Below are 25547 nucleotides of genomic sequence, written 5' to 3'. Positions count from 1 at the left end.
TCTGACGTCGATCTCTTGTAGAATTTTAGAACATGTTTTTTGCTCGCGTATCATGTCATTTCTGGAAACCCAGAATCTACTATGTAGGAATCAACATGGATTCCGGAAACAGCGATCGTGTGAGACCCAACTCGCTTTATTTGTTCATGAGACCCAGAAAATATTAGATACAGGCTCCCAGGTAGATGCTATTTTTCTTGACTTCCGGAAGGCGTTCGATACAGTTCCGCACTGTCGCCTGATAAACAAAGTAAGAGCCTACGGAATATCAGACCAGCTGTGTGGCTGGATTGAAGAGTTTTTAGCAAACAGAACACAGCATGTTGTTATCAATGGAGAGACGTCTACAGACGTTAAAGTAACCTCTGGCGTGCCACAGGGGAGTGTTATGGGACCATTGCTTTTCACAATATATATAAATGACCTAGTAGATATTGTCGGAAGTTCCATGCGGCTTTTCGCGGATGATGCTGTAGTATACAGAGAAGTTGCAGCATTAGAAAATTGTAGCGAAATGCAAGAAGATCTGCAGCGGATAGGCACTTGGTGCAGGGAGTGGGAACTGACCCTTAACATAGACAAATGTAGTGTATTGCGAAAACATAGAAAGAAGGATCCTTTATTGTATGATTATATGATAGCGGAACAAACACTGGTAGCAGTTACTTCTGTAAAATATCTGGGAGTATGCGTGCAGAACGATTTGAAGTGGAATGAGCACATAAAATTAATTGTTGGTAAGGCGGGTACCAGGTTGAGATTCATTGGGAGAGTGCTTAGAAAATGTAGTCCATCAACAAAGGAGGTGGCTTACAAAACACTCGTTCGACCTATAATTGAGTATTGCTCATCAGTGTGGGATCCATACCAGATCGGTCTGACGGAGGAGATAGAGAAGATCCAAAGAAGAGCGGCGCGTTTCATCACAGGGTTATTTGGTAACCGTGATAGCGTTACGGAGATGTTTAATAAACTCAAGTGGCAGTCTGTGCAAGAGAGGCGCTCTGCATCGCGGTGTAGCTTGCTCGCCAGGTTTCGAGAGGGTGCGTTTCTGGATGAGGTATCGAGTATATTGCTTCCCCCTACTTATACCTCCCGAGGAGATCACGAATGTAAAATTAGAGAGATTAGAGCGCCCACGGAGGCTTTCAGACAGTCGTTCTTCCCGCGAACCATACACGACTGGAACAGGAAAGGGAGGTAATGACAGTGGCACGTAAAGTGCCCTCCGCCACACACCGTTGGGTGGCTTGCGGAGTATCAATATAGATGTAGATGTAGATGTAGACAGTAAACCTGCACTGGGGCATCGGAATCTAATACTGGTCTCCCAGGAGCCGCTCAAACCACAAACTCTTAGAAGATTCACTCTTCTTGTAAGTAAGTCCGCATTGTCACTCTTGTATTCAATCCCGATGCTATTTCTGTGTTTCATGGCCAATGTGCAGGTCCAAGTGATAAAGTAACCCTGCACTGGTGCATCGGAATATAATCTCCCAGGAGATGCTCAAAGCAAAAACTCTTAGAAGATTCTCTCTTCTTGCACTTTAGTCGGCATTGTGCCTTTTGTATTCAATCCCGATGCAATTTCTGTGTTTCATGGTCAATGTAATGGTCCAATGGATATGGTAAACCTGCACTGGTGCATCGGAATCTAATACTGGTCTCCCAGGAGATGCTCAAAGCAAAAACTCTTAGAAGATTCTCTCTTCTTGTACTTTAGTCGGCATTGTGCATTTTGTATTCAGTCCCGATGCTATTTCTGTGTTTCATGGTCAATGTGCAGGTCCAAGTGATAAAGTAAACCTGCCCTGGTGCAACGGAATATAATACTGGTCTCCCAGGAGATGCTCAAAGCAAAAACTCTTAGAAGATTCTCTCTTCTTGTACTTTAGTCGGCATTGTGCCTTGTGTATTCAATCCCGATGCAATTTCTGTGTTTTATGGTCAATGTAATGGTCCAATGGATATGGTAAACCTGCACTGGTGCATCGGAATCTAATACTGGTCTCCCAGGAGCCACTCAAAGCACAAATTATTAGCAGATTCACTCTTCTTTTACCTAAGTCGGCATTGTACCTTTTGTATTAATCTCGATGCAATTTCTGTGTTACATGGACAATGTGAAGGTCCAAAGGATACGGTAAACCTGCAGCGGTGCATCGGAATCTAATACTGGTCTCCCATGAGCCGCTGAAACCACAAGCTCTTAGAAGATTCGCTCTTATTGTACTTTATCCGGCATTGTGCCTTTTGTATTCAATCACGATGCGATTTCTATGTTTCATGGTCAATTTGAAGGTACACGTTATGCAGTAAACCTTCACTGGTGCATCGGAATCGAATGCTGGTCTCCCAAGAGCCGCTCAAACCACAAACTCTTAGAAAATTTACTCTACTTGTACTTAAGTCGGCATTGTCCTTTTTGTATCCAACCCCGATGCAATTTCTGTGTTTGATGGTCAATGTGAAGGTAAGAGGGATACAGTAAACGTGCACTGGTGCATCGGATTCTAATACTGGTCACCCAGGAGACGCACAAATCACAAACTCTTAGAAGATTCACTCTCCTTGTACTTAGGTCGACAATGTGCCTTTTGCATTCCATCCCGATGCAATTACTGTGCTTCACGGTCAATGTGAAGGTCCAAGGAATACAGTGAACGTGAACTGGTGCATCGGAATCTATACAGGTCTCCCAGGAGCCGCTCAAACCACAAACTCTTAGGCGATTCACTCTTCTTGTACTTAAGTTGGCATTGTGCATTTTGTATTCAATCCCGATTCAATTTCTGTGTTTCATGGTCCACGTGAAGGTCCGAGGGATACAGTAAACCTGCACTGGTGCATAGGAATTTAATACTGGTCTCCCAGGAGCCGCTCAAAGCACAAACTCTTAGAAGATTCACTCTTCTTGTACTCAAGACGGCATTGTGCCTTTCCTATTCAATCCCGATGCAATATCTGTGTTTCATGGTCAACGTGAAGGTCCAAAGAATACAGTAAACCTGCCCTGGTGCATCGGAATCTGATACTGGTCTCCCAGGGGCCGCTCAAAGCACAAACTCTTTGAAGATTCACTTTTCTTGAACTTAATTCAGCATTGTGAATTTTGTATACGTTCCCGACGCAATTTCTGTGATTCATGCTCAATGTGAAGGTCCGAGGGCTACAGTAAACCTGCACTGGTGCATCGGAATCTAATACTTGTCTCCCAGGAGCAGCTCAAACCACAAACTCTTAGAAAATTCACTCTTCTTGTACTTAAGTCGGGACTGTCCCTTTTGTATTCAATCCCGATGCTAATTCTGTGTTTCAAGGTCAATGTGAAGGTCCAAGGGATACAGTAAACCGGAACTGGTGCATCGGAATCCAATACTGGTGTCCGAGAAGCTATTCAAAGCACAATCTCTTAAAAGATTTGCTCTTCTTGTACCTAAGTCGGCACTGTCCCTTTTGTATTCAATGCCGATGCAATTTCGATGTTTCATGGTCAATGTGAAGGTCCAAGGGATACAGTTAACCAGCACTGGTGCATCGGAATCTAATACTGGTCTCCCAGGAGCCGTTCAAAACACTAACTCTTAGAAAATTCACTCTTCTTGTACTTAGGTCGGCATCGTTCCTTTTGTATTCAATCCCGATGAAATTTCTGTGCTTCATGGTTAATGTGAAAGTCCAAGGGATGCTGCAAACCTGCACCGGTGCATCGGAATCTAATACTGGTCCCCCAAGGAGCCGCTCAAAGCAAAAACACTTAGAAGATTCATTCTTCGTGTACTTAAGTCGGCATTGTTCCTTTCGTATTCAATCCCGATGCAATTTCTGTGTTTCATGGTCAATGTGAAAGTCCAAGGGATACAGTTAACCTGCACTGGTGCATCGGAATCTAATACTGGTCTCCCAGGGGCCGCTCAAAGGTCACACTCTTAGAAGATACACTCGTCTTGTACTTAAGTCGGCATTGTGCCTTTTGTATTAAATCCCGATGCAATGTCTGTGTTCCACGGTGAATGCAAAGGTCCAAGGGATACAGTAGGACAGCACTGGTGCATCGGAATCTAACACTGGTCTGCCGGGAGCCTCTCAAAGCACAAACTCTTAGAAGATTCACTCTTCTTGTACTTAAGTTGGCATTGTCCCTTTTGTATTCAATCCCGATGCAATTTTTGTGTTTCATGGTCAAAGTGAAGGTCCAAGGGATACGGGAAACCTGCACTGGTGCGTTGGAATCTAGTACTGGTGTCCCAGGAGCCGCTCAATGCACAAACTCTTAGAAGATTTACTGTGCTTGTACTTTAGTCGGCATTGTCCTTTTTGATTTCAATCCCGATGCAATTTCTGTCTTTCCTGGTTAATGTGATGGTCCAAGGGAAACAGTAAACCTGCACTGGTGCATCGGAATCTAATACTTGTCTCCCAGGCGCCGCTCAAACCACTAACTCTTAGAAGATTCACTGTTCTTGTACATAAGTCCTCGTTGTCTATCGTGTAATCAATCCCGATGCAATTTGTGTGTTTCATGGTCAATATGAAGGTCCAAGGGATACAGTAAACCTGCACTGGTGCATCGGAATCTAATACTGGTCTCCCATCGAGCCACTCAAAGCACAAACTCTTAGAAGATTCACTCTTCTTGTACTTAAGTCAGCATTGTGCTTTTGGATTCAATCCCAATGCAGTTTCTGTGATACATGGTCAATGTGAAGGTCCAAGGGATACGGTAAGCTTTCACTGGCGCATCGGAATCTAATACTGGTCTCCCAGGAGCCGCTCAAACCACAAACTCTTAGAAAATTCACTCTTCTTGTACTTAAGTCGGCATTGTCCCTTTTGATTTCAATCCCGATGCAATTTCTGTCATTCATGGTCAATGTGAATGTCAAAGGGATACAGCAAACCTGCACTGGCGCCCGGAATCTAATACTTTTCTCCCAGGAGACGCTCAAATCACAAACTCTTAAAAGATACACTGAACTTGTACTTATTCGGCATTGTGCCTTTTGTATTCAATCCCAATGCAATTTCTGTGTTTCATTGTCAATGTGAACGTCCAAGGGGTACAGTAAACCTCCAATGGTGCATCGTAATCTGAAACTGGTCACCCAGGAGCCGCTCAAACCACAACCTCTTAGAGGATTCACTCTTCTTGTACTTAAGTCGGCATTGTCCCTCTTGCATTCAATCCCGATGCAATTTCTGTATTTTATGGTCAATTTGAAGGTCCAAGGGATACAGTAAACGAGCACAGGTAAATCGGAATCTTATCCTGGTCTCCCAGGAACCGCTCAAAGCACAAAATCTTAGAAAATTCACTCCTCTTGTACTTAAGTCAGCATTGTGCTTTTTGTATTCAATTCCGATGCAATTTCTGTGTTTCATGGTCAATGTGAAGGTCCAAGGGATACAGTAAACCTGCACTGGTACAACGAAATCTAATACTGGTCTCCCAGGAGCCTCTAAAATCTCAAACTCTAAGGAAATTCACTCTTTTTGTATTTAAGTCGGCATTGTCTCTTTGGTTTTCAGTCCCGAAGTAATTTCTGTATTTCATTGTCATTGTTTTCATGTGTTTCATGGCGAACGTTAAGGTCCAAAAGATACAGTAAACCTGCACTGGTGCACCGGAATCTAATACTGGTCCCCAAGGAGCCGCTCAAAGTAGAAACTCTTAGAAGATTAACTCTTCTTGTACATCAGTCGCCATTGTGACATTTGGATTCAATCCCGATGTAATTTCTGAGCTCCATGGTCAATGTGAAGGACCAAGGTATACAGTAAACCTGCACTGGTGCATCGGAATCTAATACTGGTCTCCCAGCAGCCGCTCAAACCACAAATTCTTAGTGCGTTCACACTTCTTGTACTTAAGTCGGCTTTGCCCCTCTTGTATTCAATCCCGATGCAATTTCTGTGTTTCATGGTCAATGTGAAGGTCTAAGGGATACAGTAAACCTGCCCTGTTGCATCGGAATCTAATACTGGTCTCCCATGAGCCGCTCAAATCACAAATTCTTAGAAGGTTCACTCTTCTTTTACTTAAGTCTGCATTGTGCGTTTGTATTCAATCCCAATGCAATTTCTGCGCTTCATGGTGCATCGGAGTTTAATACTGGTCCCGCAGGAGCCCCAAAAAACCACAAACTCTTAGAAAATTCACTCTTCTAGTAATTAAGTCGGCTTTGTGCCTTTTGTATTCAACCCCGATGCAATTTCTGCGCTTCATGGTCAATGTGAAAGTCCAAGGGATACAGTAAACCTGCACTGGTGCATCCGAATCTAATACTTGTCTCCCAGGAGCCGCTCAAAGCAAGAACACTTAGAAGAATCACTCTTCTGGTACTTAAGTCGGCATTGTCCCTTTTGTAATCGATACCGATGCTATTTCTGTGTTTCATGGTGAACGTGACGGTCCAAAAGAAGCAGTAAACGTGCATTGGTGCATCGTAATCTAATACTGGTCCCAAAGGAGCCGCTCACAAACTCTTAGAAGATTCACTCTTCTTGTACTTAAGTCCACAATGTGCCTTTTGCATTCCATCCCGATGCAATTACTGTGCTTCATGGTCAATGTGAAGGTCCAAGGAATACAGTGAACGTGAACTGGTGCATCGGAATCTATACAGGTCTCCCAGGAGCCGCTCAAACCACAAACTCTTAGGTGATTCACTCTTCTTGTACTTAAGTTGGCATTGTGCATTTTGTATTCAATCCCGATGCAATTTCTGTGTTTCATGGTCCACGTGAAGGTCCGAGGGATACAGTAAACCTGCACTGGTGCATAGGAATTTAATACTGGTCTCCCAGGAGCCGCTCAAAGCACAAACTCTTAGAAGATTCACTCTTCTTGTACTCAAGACGGCATTGTGCCTTTCCTATTCAATCCCGATGCAATATCTGTGTTTCATGGTCAACGTGAAGGTCCAAAGAATACAGTAAACCTGCCCTGGTGCATCGGAATCTGATACTGGTCTCCCAGGGGCCGCTCAAAGCACAAACTCTTTGAAGATTCACTTTTCTTGAACTTAATTCAGCATTGTGAATTTTGTATACGTTCCCGATGCAATTTCTGTGATTCATGCTCAATGTGAAGGTCCAAGGGCTACAGTAAACCTGCACTGGTGCATCGGAATCTAATACTTGTTTCCCAGCAGCACTTCAAACCACAAACTCTTAGAAAATTCACTCTTCTTGTACTTAAGTCGGGACTGTCCCTTTTGTATTCAATCCCGATGCTAATTCTGTGTTTCAAGGTCAATGTGAAGGTCCAAGGGATACAGTAAACCGGAACTGGTGCATCGGAATCCAATACTGGTGTCCGAGAAGCTATTCAAAGCACAATCTCTTAGAAGATTTACTCTTCTTGTACCTAAGTCGGCACTGTCCCTTTTGTATTCAATGCCGATGCAATTTCGATGTTTCATGGTCAATGTGAAGGTCCAGGGGATACAGTTAACCTGCACTGGTGCATCGGAATCTAATACTGGTCTCCCAGGAGCCGTTCAAAACACTAACTCTTAGAAAATTCACTCTTCTTGTACTTAGGTCGGCATCGTTCCTTTTGTATTCAATCCCGATGAAATTTCTGTGCTTCATGGTTAATGTGAAAGTCCAAGGGATGCTGTAAACCTGCACCGGTGCATCGGAATCTAATACTGGTCCCCCAAGGAGCCGCTCAAAGCAAAAACACTTAGAAGATTCATTCTTCTTGTACATAAGTCGGCATTGTTCCTTTCGTATTCAATCCCGATGCAATTTCTGTGTTTCATGGTCAATGTGAAAGTCCAAGGGATACAGTTAACCTGCACTGGTGCATCGGAATCTAATACTGGTCTCCCAGGGGCCGCTCAAAGGTCACACTCTTAGAAGATACACTCTTCTTGTACTTAAGTCGGCATTGTGCCTTTTGTATTCAATCCCGATGCAATGTTTGTGTTTCATGGTCAAAGTGAAGGTCCAAGGGATACGGGACACCTGCACTGGTGCGTTGGAATCTAGTACTGGTGTCCCAGGAGCCGCTCAATGCACTAACTCTTAGAAGATTTACTGTGCTTGTACTTTAGTCGGCATTGTCCTTTTTGATTTCAATCCCGATGCAATTTCTGTCTTTCCTGGTTAATGTGATGGTCCAAGGGAAACAGTAAACCTGCACTGGTGCATCGGAATCTAATACTGGTCTCGCAGGAGGCGCTCATATCACAAACACTTAGACGAATCACACTTCTTGTACTTAATTCAGCATTGTGCCTTTTACATTCAATCACGATGCAATTTCTGTGTTTCGTGGTCAATGTGAAGGTCCAAGGGATACAGTAAACCTGCACTGGTGAAACGGAATCTAATACTGGTCGCCCAGGACCCGCTTAAACACAAACTCTTAGAAGATTCAGTCTTCTTGTACTAATGTCGGCATTGTCCCTTTGTATTCAATCCCGGTGAAATTTCTGTGTTTCATGGTCAATGTGAAGGTCCAAGGGATACGGTAAACCTGCGCTGGTGCATCAGAATCTAAGACAGTACTCCCAGGAGCCGCTCAATCCACAAACTCTTAGAAAATTCACTCTTCTTGTACTTAAGTCGACATAGTCCCTTTCTTATTCGATCCCGATGCAATTTCCGTGTTTCATGGTTAAAGTGAAGGTCAAACGCATACAGAAAACCTGCACTGGTGCATCTGAGTCTGATACTGTTCTCCCATGTGCCGCTCAAAGCTCAAATTCTTAGAAGATTCACTCTGCTTGTACTTAAGTCGTCATTGTGCTTATCGTATTCAATCCCGATGCGATATCTGTGTTTCATGGTCAATTTGAAGATCCAAGGGATACAGTCAACGTGCACTGGTGCATCGGAGTCTAATACTGGTCTCCCAGGAGCCGCTCAATCCACAAACTCTGAGAAAATTCACTCTTCTTGTAATTAAGTCGGCTTTGTGCCTTATGTATTCAACCCCGATGCGATTTCTGTGCTTCATGGTCAATGAGAAAGTCCAAGGAATTCAGTAAACCTCCATTGGTGCATCGGAATCTAATACTGGTCTCCCAGCAGCCGCTCAAACCACAAATTCTTAGTGGGTTTACTCTTCTTGTACATAAGTCGGCTTTGTCCCTCTTGTATTCAATCCCGATGCAATTTCTGTGTTTCATGGTCAATGTGAAGGTCCAAGGGATACAGTTAACCTGCCCTGTTGCATCGGAATCTAATACTGGTCTCTCATGAGCCGCTCAAATCACAAATTCTTATAAGGTTCACTCTTCTTGTAATTAAGTCGGCTTTTCGCCTTTTGTATTCAACCCCGATGCAATTTCTGCGCTTCATGGTCAATGTGAAAGTCCAAGGGATACAGTAAACCTGCATTGGTGCATCGGAATCTAATACTGGTCTCCCAAGCAGGCGCTCAAAGCACAAACTCTTAGAAGATTCACTCTTCTTGTACTTAAGTCGCTATTGTGACTTTTGTATTCAATCCCGATGAAATTTCTATGTTTCATGGTCGATGTGAAAGTCCAACGGATACGTTAAAGCAGCGCTGGTGCTACGGAATCTAATACTGGTATCCCAGGAGGCGCTCAAAGCACAAACTCGCAGAAGATTCACTCTTCTTGTACTGGAGTCGGCATTGTCCCTTTCCTATTCAATCTTGGTGCATTTTCTGTGTTTCATGGTCAATGTGAAGGTCCAAGGGAAACGGTAAACCTGCACTGGTGCATCGCAATCTGATACTGGTATCCCAGGAGCCGCTGAAAGCACAAACTCTTGGGAGATTCACTCATCTTATACTTAAGTCGTCATTGTGCTCTTAGTATTCAATCTAGATGCTATGTCTTTGTTTCATGGTCAATGCGAAAGCCCAAGGGATACAGTAAAAATGCACTGGTGCATCGGAATCTAATACTCGTCTGCCAGGAGCCACTCAAATCACAAACTCTTCGAAGATTCACTCTTCTTGTACTTTAGTCGGCATTGTGCCTTTTGCATTCAATCCCGATGCAATTTCTTTGTATCATGGTCAATGTGAAGGTTCAAGGAATACAGTAAACCTGCACTGGTGCATCGGAATTTAATACTGGTCTCCCAAGAGCCGCTCATAGCACAAACTCATAGAAAATTCACTCCTCTTGTACTTAAGTCGGCATTGTCCGTTTCGTATTCAATCCCGGTGCAATTTCTGAGTTTCATGGTCAATGTGAAGGTCCAAGGGATACAGTAAACCTGCGCTGGTGCATCAGAATCTAAGACGGTACTCCAAGGAGCCGCTCAAACCACAAACTCTCAGAAAATTCACTCTTCTTGTACTTAAGTCGGCATAGTCCCTTTCGTATTCGTTCCCGATGCAATTTCCGTGTTTCATGGTCAAAGTGAAGGTCAAACGCATACAGAAAACCTGCACTGGTGCATCTGAGTCTGATACTGTTCTCCCATGTGCCGCTCAAAGCTCAAATTCTTAGAAGATTCACTCTGCTTGTACTTAAGTCGTCATTGTGCCTATCGTATTCAATCCCGATGCGATATCTGTGTTTCATGGTCAATTTGAAGGTCCAAGGGATACAGTCAACGTGCACTGGTGCATCGGAGTCTAATACTGGTCTCCCAGGAGCCGCTCAATCCACAAACTCTGAGAAAATTCACTCTTCTTGTAATTATGTCGGCTTTGTGCCTTATGTATTCAACCCCGATGCGATTTCTGTGCTTCATGGTCAATGAGAAAGTCCAAGAAATACAGTAAACCTCCATTGGTGCATAGGAATCTAATACTGGTCTCACAAGTAACCGCTCAAAGCACGAACACTTAGAAGATTCACTCTTTTTGTATTTAAGTCGCCGTTGTTTCTTTGTATTCAATCCCGATGCAATTTCTATGTTTCATGGTCGATGTGTAGGTCCAAGGGATACAGTAAACCTGCACAGCTGCATCGCATTCAAATACTGGTCGCTCAGGAGCCGCTCGAAGCACAAACTCTTAGATGACTCACTCTTCTTGTACGTCAGTCGGCATTGTGCATTTTGTAATCAATCCCGATGCAATTTCTGTGTTTTATGGTCAATGTGAAGGTCAAAGGGATACGGAAAACCTGCACAGGTGCATCTGAATCTAATACTGGTCTCCCATGAGCCGCTCAAGGCAAAAATTCTTGAGAGATTCACTCTTCTTGTACTTAAGTCGGCATTGTGCCTTTTGTATTCAATCCCGATGCGATTTCTGTTTTTCATGGTCAATAAGAGGGTCCAAGGGATACAGTAAACCTGCACTGGTGCCTCGGTATCTAATACTGGTCTCTCAGGAGCCGCTCAAAGCACAAACTCATAGAAGACTCACTCTTCTTGTATTTAAGTTGGCATTGTGCTTTTCTATACAATCCCGATGCAATATCTGTGCTTCATGGTCAATGTGAAGGTCCAAGGGAATCGGTAAACATGCACTGGTGCATCGCAATCTGATACTGGTATCCCATGAGCCGCTCAAGGCAAAAATTCTTGAAAGATTCACTCATCTTGTACTTAAGTCGTCATTGTGCTCTTAGTATAGAATCCCGATGCAATTTCTTTGTTTCATGGTCAATGTGAAAGTCCAAGGGATAAAGTAAAAATGCACTGGTGCATCGGAATCTAATACTCGTCTGCCAGGAGCCACTCAAATCACAAACTCTTAGAAGATTCACTCTTCTTGTACTTTAGTTGGCATTGTGCCTTTTGTAATCAATCCCGATGCAATTTCTTTGTATCATGGACAATGTGAAGGTCCAAGGGATACAGTAAACCTGCACTGGTGCATCGGAATTTATTACTGGTCACCCAGGAGACGCTCAAAGCACAAACTCATAGAAGATTCACTCTTCTTGTACATAAGTCGGCATTGTCCCTTTCGTGTTCAATCCGGATGCAATTACTGTGCTTCATGGTCAATGAGAAAGTCCAAGGAATACAGTAAACCTGCATTGGTGCATCGGAATCTAATTCTGGTCTCACAAGTAGCCGCTCGAAGCACGAACTCTTAGCACATTCACTCTTCTTGTATTTAAGTCGCCGTTGTGCCTTTTGTATTCAATCCCGATGCAATTTCTATGTTTCATGGTCGATGTAAAGGTCCAAGGGATACGTTAAACCAGCACTAGTGCTACGGAATCTAATACTGGTATCCGAGGAGCCGCTCAAAGCACAAACTCGCAGAAGATTCACACTTCTTTTACTTAAGTCGGCGTTGTCCCTTTTGGTTTCAATCCCGATGCAATTTCTGTCTTTCATAGTCAATGTGAAGGTCCAAGGGATACAGTAAACCTGCGCAGCTGCATCGGAATCAAATACTGGTCTCTCAGGAGCCGCTCGAAGCACAAACTCTTAGATGACTCACTCTTCTTGTACGTCAGTCGGCATTGTGCATTTTGTAATAAATCCCGATGCAATTTCTGTGTTTCATGGTCAATGTGAAGGTCAAACGGATACAGAAAACCTGCACTGGTGCATCTGAATCTAATACTGGGCTCCCATGAGCCGCTCAAGGCAAAAATTCTTAGAAGATTTACTCTTCTTATACTTAAGTCGGCATTGTGCTTTTGTATACAATCCCTATGCTATTTCTGTTTTTCATGGTCAATATGAGGGTCCAAGGGATACAGTAAACCTGCACTGGTGCCTCGGAATCTAATATTGGTCTCCCAGGAGCCGCTCAAAGCACAAACTCATAGAAGACTCACTCTTCTTGTATTTAAGTCGGCATTGTGCTTTTCTATACAATCCCAATGCAATATCTGTGTTTCATGGTCAATGTGAATGTCCAAGCGATACAGTAAACCTGCACTGGTGCATCGGAAACTAACACTGGTCTCCCATGAGCCGCTCAAAGCACAAACTCTCAGAAGATTCACTCTTCTAGTACTAAAGTCTGCATTGTCCCTTTTGATTTATATCTCGATGCAAGTTCTGTCTTTCATGGCCAATGTGAAAGTCCAAGGGGTGCAGTAAACCTGCACAGCTGCATCGGAAACAAATACAGGTCTCCCAGGAGCCGCTCGAAGCAAAAACTCTTAGAAGATTCACTCTTCTTGTACTTAAGTCGGCATTGTCCCTTTCGTATTCAATCCCGATGCAATTTGTGTGTTTCATGGTCAATGTGAAAGTCCAAGGGATACAGTAAATCTGCAGTGGTGCCTCGGAATCTAATACTGGTCTCCCAGAAGCCGCTCAAAGCACAAACTCATAGAAGACTCACTCTTCTTGGACTTAAGTCGGCATTGTGCTTTTCTATACGATCCTGATGCAATATCTGTGTTTCATGGTCAATGTGAAGGTCCAAGGGATACAGTAAACCTGCACTGGTGCATCGGAATCTAATACTGGTCTCCCATGAGACGCTCAAAGCACAAACTCTTAGAAGATTCACTCTTCTTGTACTTAAGTCGGCATTGTGCCTTTTTTATTCAATCCCGACGCAATATCTGTGTCTCATTGTTAATGTGAAGGTCCATGGGATAAAGTAAACCTGCACTGGTGCATCAGAAACTAGTACTGGTTTCCTAGGAGCTGCTCAAAGCACAAACTCTTAGAGGAATCACTCTTCTTGTACTTAAGTCGGCATTCTGCCATCTGTATTCAATCCCGAAGCAAATTCTTTGTATCATGGTCAATGTGAAGGAGCAAGGGATACTGTAAACCTGCACTGGTGCATCGGAATCTAATACTGGTCTCCCAGAAGCCGCACAAAGCACAAACTCATAGAAGACTCACTCTTCTTGGACTTAAGTCGGCATTGTGCTTTTCTATACGATCCTGATGCAATATCTGTGTTTCATGGTCAATGTGAAGTTCCGAGGGATACAGTAAACCTCCACTGGTGCATCGGAATCTAATACAGGTCTCCCAGGAGCCGCTCAAACCACAAACTCTTAGAAAATTCACTCTTCTTGTACTTCAGTCGGCATTGTCCCTTTTGTTTTCAATCTCGATGCAATTTCCGTGTTTCATGGTCAAAGTGTAGGTCAAACGGATACAGAAAACCTGCACTGGTGCATCTGAATCTAATACTGGTCTCCCATGTGCCGCTCAAAGCACAAATTCTTATTAGATTCACTCTTCTTGTACTTAAGTCGGCTTTGTGCCTTTTGTATTCATCCCCGATGCAATTTCTGTGCTTCATGGTCAATGAGAAAGTCCATGGGATACAGTAAACCTGCATTGGTGCATCGGAATCTAATACTGGTCTCCCAAGTAGCAGCTCAAAGCACGAACTCTTAGAAGATTCACTCTTCTTGTATTTAAGTCGCCGTTGTGCCTTTTGTATTCAATCCTGATGCAATTTCTATGTTTCATGGTCAATGTGAAGGTCCTAGGGATACGCTAAACCAGCACTGGTGCATCTGAATCTAATACTAGAATCCCTGGAGCCGCTCAAAGCACACACTCTCAGAAGATTCACAATTCTAGTACTTAAGTCGGCATTGTCCCTTTTGGTTTCAATCTCGATGCAATTTCTGTCTTTCATGGTCAATGTGAAGGTCCAAGGTATACAGCAAACCTTAACAGCTGCATCGGAATCACATACTGGTCTCCCAGGAGCCGCTCGAAACACAAACTCTTAGAAGATTCTCGCTTCTTGTACTTCAGTCGGCATTGTGCATTTTGTATTGATTCTCGATGCAATCTCTGTGTTTCATCGTCAATGTGACGGTCCAAGGGATACAGTAAACCTGCACTGGTGCATCGGAATCTAATACTGGTATCCGAGTAGCCGCTCAAACCACAAACTCTCAGAAGATTCGCTCTTCTTGTACTTAAGTCTGCATTGTCCGTTTTGATTTATATCCCGATGCAAGTTCTGTCTTTCATGGTCAATGTGAAGGTCCAAGGGATGCAGTAAACCTGCACTGCTGCATAGGAATCAAATACTGGTCTCCCAGGAGCCGCTCGAAGCACAAACTCTTAGAAGATTCTCTCTTCCTGTACTTCAGTCGGCATTGTGCCTTTTGTATTCACTCGCGATGCAATTTCGTTGTATCATGGTCAATGTGAATGTCCAAGGGATACTGTAAACGTGCACTGGTGCATCTAATGTAATACTGGTCTCCCAGGAGCCGCTCAAAGCACAAACACATAGAGGAATCACTCTTCTTGTACTTAAGTCGGCATTGTCCCTTTTGGTTTCAATCCCGATGCAATTTCTGTCTTTCATGGTCAATGTGAAGGTCCAAGGGATGCAGTAAACCTGCACAGCTGCATAGGAATCAAATACTGGTCTCCCAGGCGCCGCTCGAAGCACAAACTCTTAGAAGATACACTCTTCTTGTACATAAGTCGGCATAGTCCCTTTCGTAATCAATCCCGATGCAATTTTTGTGTTCCATGGTCAATGTGAAGGACAAACGTATACAGTAAACCTGCACTGGTGCATCGGAATCCAATACTGGTCTCCCTGGAGCCGCTCAAAGCACAAACTCTCGGAAGATTCACTTTTCTAGTACTTAAGGCGGCATTGTCCGTTTTGTATTCCATCCCGATGCAATTTCTGTGTTTCATGGTCAATGTGAAGGTCCAACAAATACAGTAAACCTGCACAGCTGCATCGGAATCAAATACTGGTCTCCCAGGAGCCGCTCGAAGCACAAACTATAAGAAGATTCACTCTTCTTGTACTTAAGTCGGATTTGTCCCTTTTGGTTTCAATCCCGATGCAATTTCCGTATTTCATAGTCAATGTGAAGGTCCAAGGGATACAGTAAACCTGCACTGGTGCATCGGAATCTAATACTGGTCTCCCAGGAGGCGCTCGAAACATAAACTCTTAGAAGATTCACTCTTCTTGTACTTTTGTCGGCATTGTGCATTTTGTATTCAATCCCGATGCAATTTCTGTGTTGTATCTTCAATGTGACGGTTCAAGGGATACAGAAAACCTGCACTGGTGCATCGGAATCTAATACTGGTCTCCTTGGACCTGCTCAAAGCACTAACTCTCAGAAGATTCATTTTTCTAGTACATAAGGCGGCATTGTCCCTTTCCTATTCCATCCCGATGCAATTTCTGTGTTTCATGGTCAATGTGAAGGTCCAAGGGATACAGTAAACCTGCACTGGTGCATCGGAATCTAATACTGAACTCCCAGGAGCCGCTCAATGCACAAACTCTTGGAAGATTCACTCTTCTTGTACTTAAGTCGGCGTTGTCCTTTTCGTAATCAATCCCGATGCAATTTCTGTGTTTCATGGTCAATGTGAAGGACAAACATATACAGAAAACCTGCACTGGTGCATCTGAATCTAATACTGGTCTCCCATTACTTGCTCGAAGCACAAATTATAAATAGATTCACTCTTCTTGTACTACAGTCGGCATTGTGCATTTTGTATTCAATCCCGATACAATTTCTGTAGTTCATCGTCAATGTGACGTTTCAAGGGATACAGAAAACCTGCATTGGTGCATCGGATTCTAATACTGAACTCCCAGGAGCCGCTCGAAGCACAAACTCTTAGAAGATTCACTCTTCTTGTACTTAAGTCGGCATTGTCCATTTTGTATTCAATCCCGATGCAATTTCTGTACTTCATGGTCAAAGTGAAGGTCAAACGGATGCAGAAAACCTGCACTGGTGTGTCTGAATCTAATACTGGTCTCCCATGACCCGCTCAAAGAACAAATTATAAATAGATTCACTCTTCTTCTACTTCAGTCGGCATTGTGCATTTTGTATTCAATCCCGATACAACTTCTGTATTTCATCGTCAATGTGACGGTTCAAGGGATACAGAAAACCTGCATTGGTGCATCGGATTCAGATACTGGCCTCCCTGTAGCCGCTCAAACCACAAACTCTTAGACGGTTCACTTTCCTTGTACTTAAGTCGGCATTGTCCATTTTGTATTCCATCCCGATTCAATTTCTGTATTTCATGGTCAATGTGAAGGTCCAGGGGATACAGTAAATCTGCACTGGTGCATCGGAATCTAATACTGGTCTCCCAGGAGTCGCTCAAAGCACAAAATTTTAGAAGATTCACTCATCTTGCCATTAAGTTGGAATTGTCCTCTCTTGTATTCACTCCCGATGCAATATGTGTGTTTTATGGTCAATGTGAAGGTCTAAGGGATACAGTAAACCTGCACTCGTGCAACGGAATTTAATATAGGTCTCCCAATAGCCGTTCAAAGCACAAACTCTAAGAAGATTCACACTTCTTGTACTTAAGTCGACATTTTGCCTCTAATATTCAATCCCGATGCAATATCTTTGTTTCATGCTCAATGTGAAGGTCCAAGGGATACAGTAAACCTGCACTGGTGCATCAGAATCAAATACTCGTCTCCCCGGAGCCGCTCTAAGCACAAAGTCGTACAAGACTCTCTCTTCTAGTACTTAAGTCGGCATTGTGCCTTTTGTATTCAATTTCGATGCAATATCTGTGTTTCATAGTCAATGTGAAGGTGATAGGGATACAGAAACAATGCACTGCTGCATCGGAGTCTAATACAGGTCTCCCATGAGCCGCTGAAAGAACAACCTCTTAGAAGATTAAGTCTGCTTGTACTTAAGGCCCCATTGTGCCTTTATTATTCAATCCCGATGCAATATCTGTGTTTCATGGTCAATGTGAGGGTCCAAGGGATACTGAAAACCTGCACTGCTGCATCGTAATCAAATACTGGTGTCCCAGGAGCCGCTCAAAGCACAAACCCTTAGAAGATTCACTCTTCTTGTAATTAAGCCGGATTTATGCCTTTTGTATTCAACCCCAATGCAATTTCTGTGCTTCATGGTCAATGTGAAAGTCCAAGGGATACAGTAAACCTGCACTGGTGCATCGGAATCTAATACTGGTCTCCGAAGGAGCCGCTCAAAACACAAAATCTTAGAAGATTCACTCTTCTTGTACTTATGTCGCCATAGTGCCTTTTGTATTCAATCACTATGCAATTTCTATGTTTCATGGTCGATGTGAAGGTCCAAGGGATACGTTAAATATGCACTGATGCATGGAAATCTATTACTGGTATCCCAAAAGCCGCTCAAAGCACAAATTCTCTGAAGATTCACTCTTCTTGTACTTAAGCCGGCATTGTCCCTTTTGATTTCAATCCCGATGCAATTTCTGTGCTTCATGGTCAATGTGAGGGTCCAAGGGATACTGTAAACCTGCACTGCTGCATCAGAATCAAATACTGGTCTCCCAGGAGCCGCTCAAAGCACAATCTCTTAGAAGATTCAGTCTTCTTGTACTTCAGTCGGCATTGTGCATTTTGTATTCAATCCGAATGCAATTTCTGTGTTTCATGGTCAATGTGATGGTCCAAGGGTTACAGTAAACCTGCACTGGTGCATCGGAATCTAATACTGGTCTCCCTGGACCCGCTCAAAGCACAAAATCTTGGGAGATTCACTCATCTTGAACATAGGTCGTCATTGTGCCTTGTGTGTTCAATCCTGATGCAATTTCTGTGTTTCAATGTCAATGTGAAAGTCCATGGGATACAGTAAACGTGCACTGGTGCATCAGAATCTAATACTGATCTCTCAGGAGCCGCTCAAAGCACAAACTCGTAGAAGACTCACTCTTCTTATACTTAAGTCGGCATTGTGGGTTTTGTATTCAATCCCGATGCAATATCTGTGTTTCATGGTCAATGTGAAGGTCCAAGGGATACAGTAAACCTGCACTGGGGCATCGGAATCTAATACTGGTCTCCTAGGAGCCGCTCAAACCACAAACTCTTAGAAAATTCTCTCTTCTTGTACTTAAGTCGGCATTGTCCCTTCTGTATTCAATCCCGATGCAATTTCCCTGTTTCATGGTCAAAGTGAAGGTCAAACGTATACAGAAAACCTGCACTGGTGCGTCGGATCCTATTACTGGTCTCTCATGAGCCGCTCAAAGCACAAATTCTTCGAACATTCAATCTTATTGTAACTAAGTCGGCATTGTGCATTTTGTATTCAATCCCGATGCTATATCTGTGTCTCATGGTCAATTTAAGGGTCCAAGGGATGCAGTAAACCTGCACTGGTTCATCGGAATGTAATACTGGTCTCCCTGGACCCGCTCAAAACACAAAATCTTGGGAGATTCACTCATCTTGAACATAGGTCGACATTGTGCCTTATGTGTTCAATCCCGATGCAATTTCTATGTTTCATGGTCGATGTGAAGGTCCAGGGGATAAGTGAAACCTGCACTGGTGCATCGGAATCTAATACTGGTATCCCAGGAGCCGCTCAAAGCACAAACTAACAGATGAGTCACTCTTCTTGTACTTAAGTCGGCATTGTCCCTTTTGGTTTCAATCCCGATGCAATTTCCGTCTTTCGTGGTCAATGTGAAGGTCCAAGGGATACAGTAGACCTGGACTGGTGCATCGGAATCTAATACTGGTCTCCCAGGAGCCACTCGAAGCACAAACTCTTAGAAGATTAACTCTTCTTGTACTTCTGTCGGCATTGTGCAATTTGTATTCAATCCCGATGCAATTTCTGTGTTTCATCGTCAATGTGACTGTTCAAGGGATACAGAAAACCTGCACTGGTGCATCGGAATCTAATATTGGTCTCCCTGGACCCACTCAAAGCACAAACTCTTAGAAGATTCATTTTTTAGTACATAAGGCGGAATTGTTCCTTTCTTATTCCATCCCGATCCAATTTCTGTGTTTCATGGTCAACGTGAAGGTCCAAGGGATACAGTAAACCTGCACTGGTGCATCGGAATCTAATACTGAACTCCCAGGAGCCGCTCAATACACAAACTCTTGGAAGATTCACTCTTCTTGTACTTAAGTCGGCGTTGTCCTTTTCGTATTCAATCCCGATGCAATTTCTGTGTTTCATGGTCAATGTGAAGGACAAACACACACAGAAAACCTGCACTGGTGCATATGAATCTAATACTGGTCTCCCATGACCCGCTCAAAGTAAAAACTGTTAGAAGATTCACTCTTCTTGTAGTTAAGTCGTCATTGTGACTTTAGTATTCAATACCGATGCAATTTCTACACTACATGGTCAAAGTGAAGGTCAAACGGATGCAGAAAACCTGCACTGGTGTGTCTGAATCTAATACTGGTCTCCCATGACCCGATCAAAGCACAAATTATAAACAGATTCACTCTTCTTGTAATTCAGTCGGCATTGTGCATTTTGTATTCAATCCCGATGCAATTTCTGTATTTCATCGTCAATGTGACGGTTCAAGTGATACAGAAAACCTGCAATGGTGCATCGGAATCTAATACTGGTCTCCCTATAGCCGCTCAAACCACAAACTCTTAGAAGATTCCTTTTCCTGTACTTAAGTCGGCATTGTCCATTTTGTATTCCATCCCGATGCAATTTCTGTGTTTCATGGTCAATGTGAAGGTCCAGGGGATACAGTAAATCTGCACTGGTGCATCGGAATCTAATACTGGTCTCCCTGGACCCGCTCAAAGCACAAAATCTTGGGAGATTCACTCATCTTGAACATAGGTCGTCATTGTGCCTTGTGTGTTCAATCCTGATGCAATTTCTGTGTTTCAATGTCAATGTGAAAGTCCATGGGATACAGTAAACGTGCACTGGTGCATCAGAATCTAATACTGATCTCTCAGGAGCCGCTCAAAGCACAAACTCGTAGAAGACTCACTCTTCTTATACTTAAGTCGGCATTGTGGGTTTTGTATTCAATCCCGATGCAATATCTGTGTTTCATGGTCAATGTGAAGGTCCAAGGGATACAGTAAACCTGCACTGGGGCATCGGAATCTAATACTGGTCTCCTAGGAGCCGCTCAAACCACAAACTCTTAGAAAATTCTCTCTTCTTGTACTTAAGTCGGCATTGTCCCTTCTGTATTCAATCCCGATGCAATTTCCCTGTTTCATGGTCAAAGTGAAGGTCAAACGTATACAGGAAACCTGCACTGGTGCGTCGGATTCTAATACTGGTCTCTCATGAGCCGCTCAAAGCACAAATTCTTCGAAGATTCAATCTTATTGTAACTAAGTCGGCATTGTGCATTTTGTATTCAATCCCGATGCTATATCTGTGTCTCATGGTCAATTTAAGGGTCCAAGGGATGCAGTAAACCTGCACTGGTTCATCGGAATGTAATACTGGTCTCCCTGGACCCGCTCAAAACACAAAATCTTGGGAGATTCACTCATCTTGAACATAGGTCGACATTGTGCCTTATGTGTTCAATCCCGATGCAACTTCTATGTTTCATGGTCGATGTGAAGGTCCAGGGGATAAGTGAAACCTGCACTGGTGCATCGGAATCTAATACTGGTATCCCAGGAGCCGCTCAAAGCACAAACTAACAGATGAGTCACTCTTCTTGTACTTAAGTCGGCATTGTCCCTTTTGGTTTCAATCCCGATGCAATTTCCGTCTTTCGTGGTCAATGTGAAGGTCCAAGGGATACAGTAAACCTGGACTGGTGCATCGGAATCTAATGCTGGTCTCCCAGGAGCCACTCGAAGCGCAAACTCTTAGAAGATTAACCCTTCTTGTACTTCTGTCGGCATTGTGCATTTTGTATTCAATCCCGATGCAATTTCTGTGTTTCATCGTCAATGTGACTGTTCAAGGGATACAGAAAACCTGCACTGGTGCATCGGAATCTAATACTGGTCTCCCTGGACCCACTCAAAGCACAAACTCTTAGAAGATTCATTTTTTAGTACATAAGGCGGAATTGTTCCTTTCTTATTCCATCCCGATCCAATTTCTGTGTTTCATGGTCAACGTGAAGGTCCAAGGGATACAGTAAACCTGCACTGGTGCATCGGAATCTAATACTGAACTCCCAGGAGCCGCTCAATACACAAACTCTTGGAAGATTCACTCTTCTTGTACTTAAGTCGGCGTTGTCCTTTTCGTATTCAATCCCGATGCAATTTCTGTGTTTCATGGTCAATGTGAAGGACAAACACATACAGAAAACCTGCACTGGTGCATATGAATCTAATACTGGTCTCCCATGACCCGCTCAAAGTAAAAACTGTTAGAAGATTCACTCTTCTTGTAGTTAAGTCGTCATTGTGACTTTAGTATTCAATACCGATGCAATTTCTACACTACATGGTCAAAGTGAAGGTCAAACGGATGCAGAAAACCTGCACTGGTGTGTCTGAATCTAATACTGGTCTCCCATGACCCGATCAAAGCACAAATTATAAACAGATTCACTCTTCTTGTAATTCAGTCGGCATTGTGCATTTTGTATTCAATCCCGATGCAATTTCTGTATTTCATCGTCAATGTGACGGTTCAAGGTATACAGAAAACCTGCAGTGGTGCATCGGAATCTAATACTGGTCTCCCTGTAGCCGCTCAAACCACAAACTCTTAGAAGATTCACTTTTCCTGTACTTAAGTCGGCATTGTCCATTTTGTATTCCATCCCGATGCAATTTCTGTGTTTCATGGTCAATGTGAAGGTCCAGGGGATACAGTAAATCTGCACTGGTGCATCGGAATCTAATACTGGTCTCCCAGGAGTCGCTCAAATCACAAAATCTTAGAAGATTCACTCATCTTGTATTTAAGTTGGAATTGTCCCTCTTGTATTCAATCCCGATGCAATATCTGTGTTTCATGGTCAATGTGAAGGTGATAGGGATACAGAAACAATGCACTGCTCCATCGGAATCTAATACTGGTCTCCCATGAGCCGCTGAAAGCATAACCTCTTAGAAGGTACAGTCTTCTTGTACTTAAGTCGGCATTGTGCCTTTATTATTCTATCCCGATGCAATTTCTGTGATTCATGATCAATGTGAGGGTCCAAGGGATACTGAAAACCTGCACTGCTGCATCGTAATCAAATACTGGTGTCCCAGGAGCCGCTCAAAGCACAAACCCTTAGAAGATTCACTCTTCTTGTAATTAAGCCGGATTTGTGCCTTTTGTATTCAACCCCAATGCAATTTCTGTGCTTCATGGTCAATGTGCAAGTCCAAGGGATACAATAAACCTGCACTGGTGCATCGGAATCTAATACTGGTCTCCCAAGGAGCCGCTCAAAACACAAAATCTTAGAAGATTCACTGTTCTTGAACTTATGTCGCCATTGTGCCTTTTGTATTCAATGACGATGCAATTTCTATGTTTCATGGTCGATGTGAAGGTCCAAGGGATACGTTAAATATGCACTGGTGCATCGAAATCTATTACTGGTATCCCAAAAGCCGCTCAAAGCACAAATTCTCAGAAGATTCACTCTTCTTGTACTTAAGCCGGCATTGTCCCTTTTGATTTCAATCCCGATGCAATATCTGTCTTTCATGGTCAATGTGAAAGTCCAAGGGATACTGTAAACCTGCACTGCTGCATCGGAATGAATTACTAGTCTCCCAGGAGATGCTCAAAGCACAATCTCTTAGAAGATTCACTCTTCTTGTACTTCAGTCGGCATTGTGCATTTTGTATTCAATCCGAATGCAATTTCTGTGTTTCATGGTCAATGTGAAGGTGCAAGGGATACAGTAAACCTGCACTGGTGCATCGGAATCTAATACTGGTCTCCCATGAGCCGCTCAAAGCACAAACTCTTAGAAGATTCACTCTTCTTGTACGTAAGTCGGCATTGTGCCTTTTATATTTAATCCCGATGCGATTTCTGTGTTTCATGGTCAATGTGAAGGTCCAAGGGATACAGTAAACCTGCACTGGTGCATTGGAATCTAATACAGGTCTCCTAGGAGCCGCTCAAACCACAAACTCTTAGAAAATTCGCTCTTCTTGTACTTAAGTCGGCATTGTCCCTTCTGTATTCAATCCCGATGCAATTTCCGTGTTTCATGGTCAAAGTGAAGGTCAAACGTATACAGAAAACCTGCACTGGTGCGCCGGATTCTAATACTGGTCTCTCATGATCCGCTCAAAGCACAATTTCTTAGTAGATTCACTCTTCTTGTACCTAAGTCGGCATTGTGCATTTTGTATTAAATCCCGATGCAATTTTTGTACTTCATGGTCAAAGTGAAGGTCAAACGTATGCAGAAAACCTGCACTGGTGTGTCTGAATCTAGTACTAGTCTCCCATGACCCGCTCAAAGCACAAATTATAAATAGATTCACTCTTCTTGTACTTCAGTCGGCATTGTGCATTTTGTATTCAATCCCGATGCAATATCTGTATTTCATCGTCAATTTGACGGTTCAAGGGGTACAGAAAACTGCCATTGGTGCATCGAAATAATACTGGTCTCATTGTAGCCGCTCAAACCACAAACTCTTAGAAGATTCACTTTTCTTGTACTTAAGTCGGCATTGTCCATTTTGTATTCCATCCCGATGCAATTTCTGTGTTTCATGGTCAATGTGAAGGATCAAGGGATACAGTAAACCTGCACTGGTGCATCAGAATCAAATACTCGTCTCCCAGGAGCCGCTCTAAGCACAAAGTCGTAGAAGACTCTCTCTTCTAGTACTTAAGTCGGCATTGTGCCTTTTGTATTCAATCCCGATGCAATTTCTGTGTTTCATGGTCAATGTGAGGGTCCAAGGGATACTGAAAACCTGCACTGCTGCATCGTAATCAAATACTGGTGTCCCAGGAGCCGCTCAAAGCACAAACTCTTAGAAGATACACTCTTCTTGCAATTAAGCCGGATTGGTGCCTTTTGTATTCAACCCCAATGCAATTTCTGTGTTTCATGGTCAATGTGAAAGTCCAAGGGATACAGTAAACCTACACTGGTGCATCGGAATCTAATACTGGTCTCCCAAGGAGCCGCTCAAAACACAAAATCTTAGAAGATTCACTCTTCTTGTACTTATGTCGCCATTGTGCCTTTTGTATTCAATCCCGATGCAATTTCTATGTTTCATAGTCGATGTGAAGGTCCAAGGGATACGTTAAATATCCCTGGTGCATCGAAATCTATTACTGGTATCCCAAAAGCCGCTCAAAGCACAAATTCTCAGAAGATTCACTCTTCTTGTACTTAAGTCGGCATTGTCCCTTTTGGTTTCAATCCCGATGCAATTTTGGTCTTTCGTGGTCAATGTGAAGGTCCAAGGGATACAGTAAACCTGGACTGGTGCATCGGAATCTAATACTGGTCTCCCAGGAGCCGCTCGAAGCACAAACTCTTAGAAGATTATCTCTTCTTGTACTTCTGTCGGAATTGTGCATTTTGTATTCGATCCCGATGCAATTTCTGTGTTTCATCGTCAATGTGACTGTTCAAGGGATACAGAAAACCTGCACTGGTGCATCGGAATCTAATACTGGTCTCCCTGGACCCACTCAAAGCACAAACTCTTAGAAGATTCATTTTTTAGTACATAAGGCGGAATTGTGCCTTTCTTATTCCATCCCGATCCAGTTTCTGTGTTTCATGGTCAATGTGAAGGTCCAAGGGATACAGTAAACCTGCACTGGTGCATCGGAATCTAATACTGAATTCCCTGGAGCCGCTCAATACACAAACTCTTGGAAGATTCACTCTTCTTGTACTTAGGTCGGCGTTGTCCTTTTCGTAATCAATCCCGATGCAATTTCTGTGTTTCATGGTCAATGTGAAGGACAAACACATACAGAAAACCCGCACTGGTGCATATGAATCTAATACTGGTCTCCCA

This window comes from Schistocerca americana, chromosome X (genome assembly GCF_021461395.2).
Source record: "Schistocerca americana isolate TAMUIC-IGC-003095 chromosome X, iqSchAmer2.1, whole genome shotgun sequence".
NCBI lineage: Eukaryota > Metazoa > Arthropoda > Insecta > Orthoptera > Acrididae > Schistocerca > Schistocerca americana.
This window is presented reverse-complemented; position numbering follows the sequence as displayed.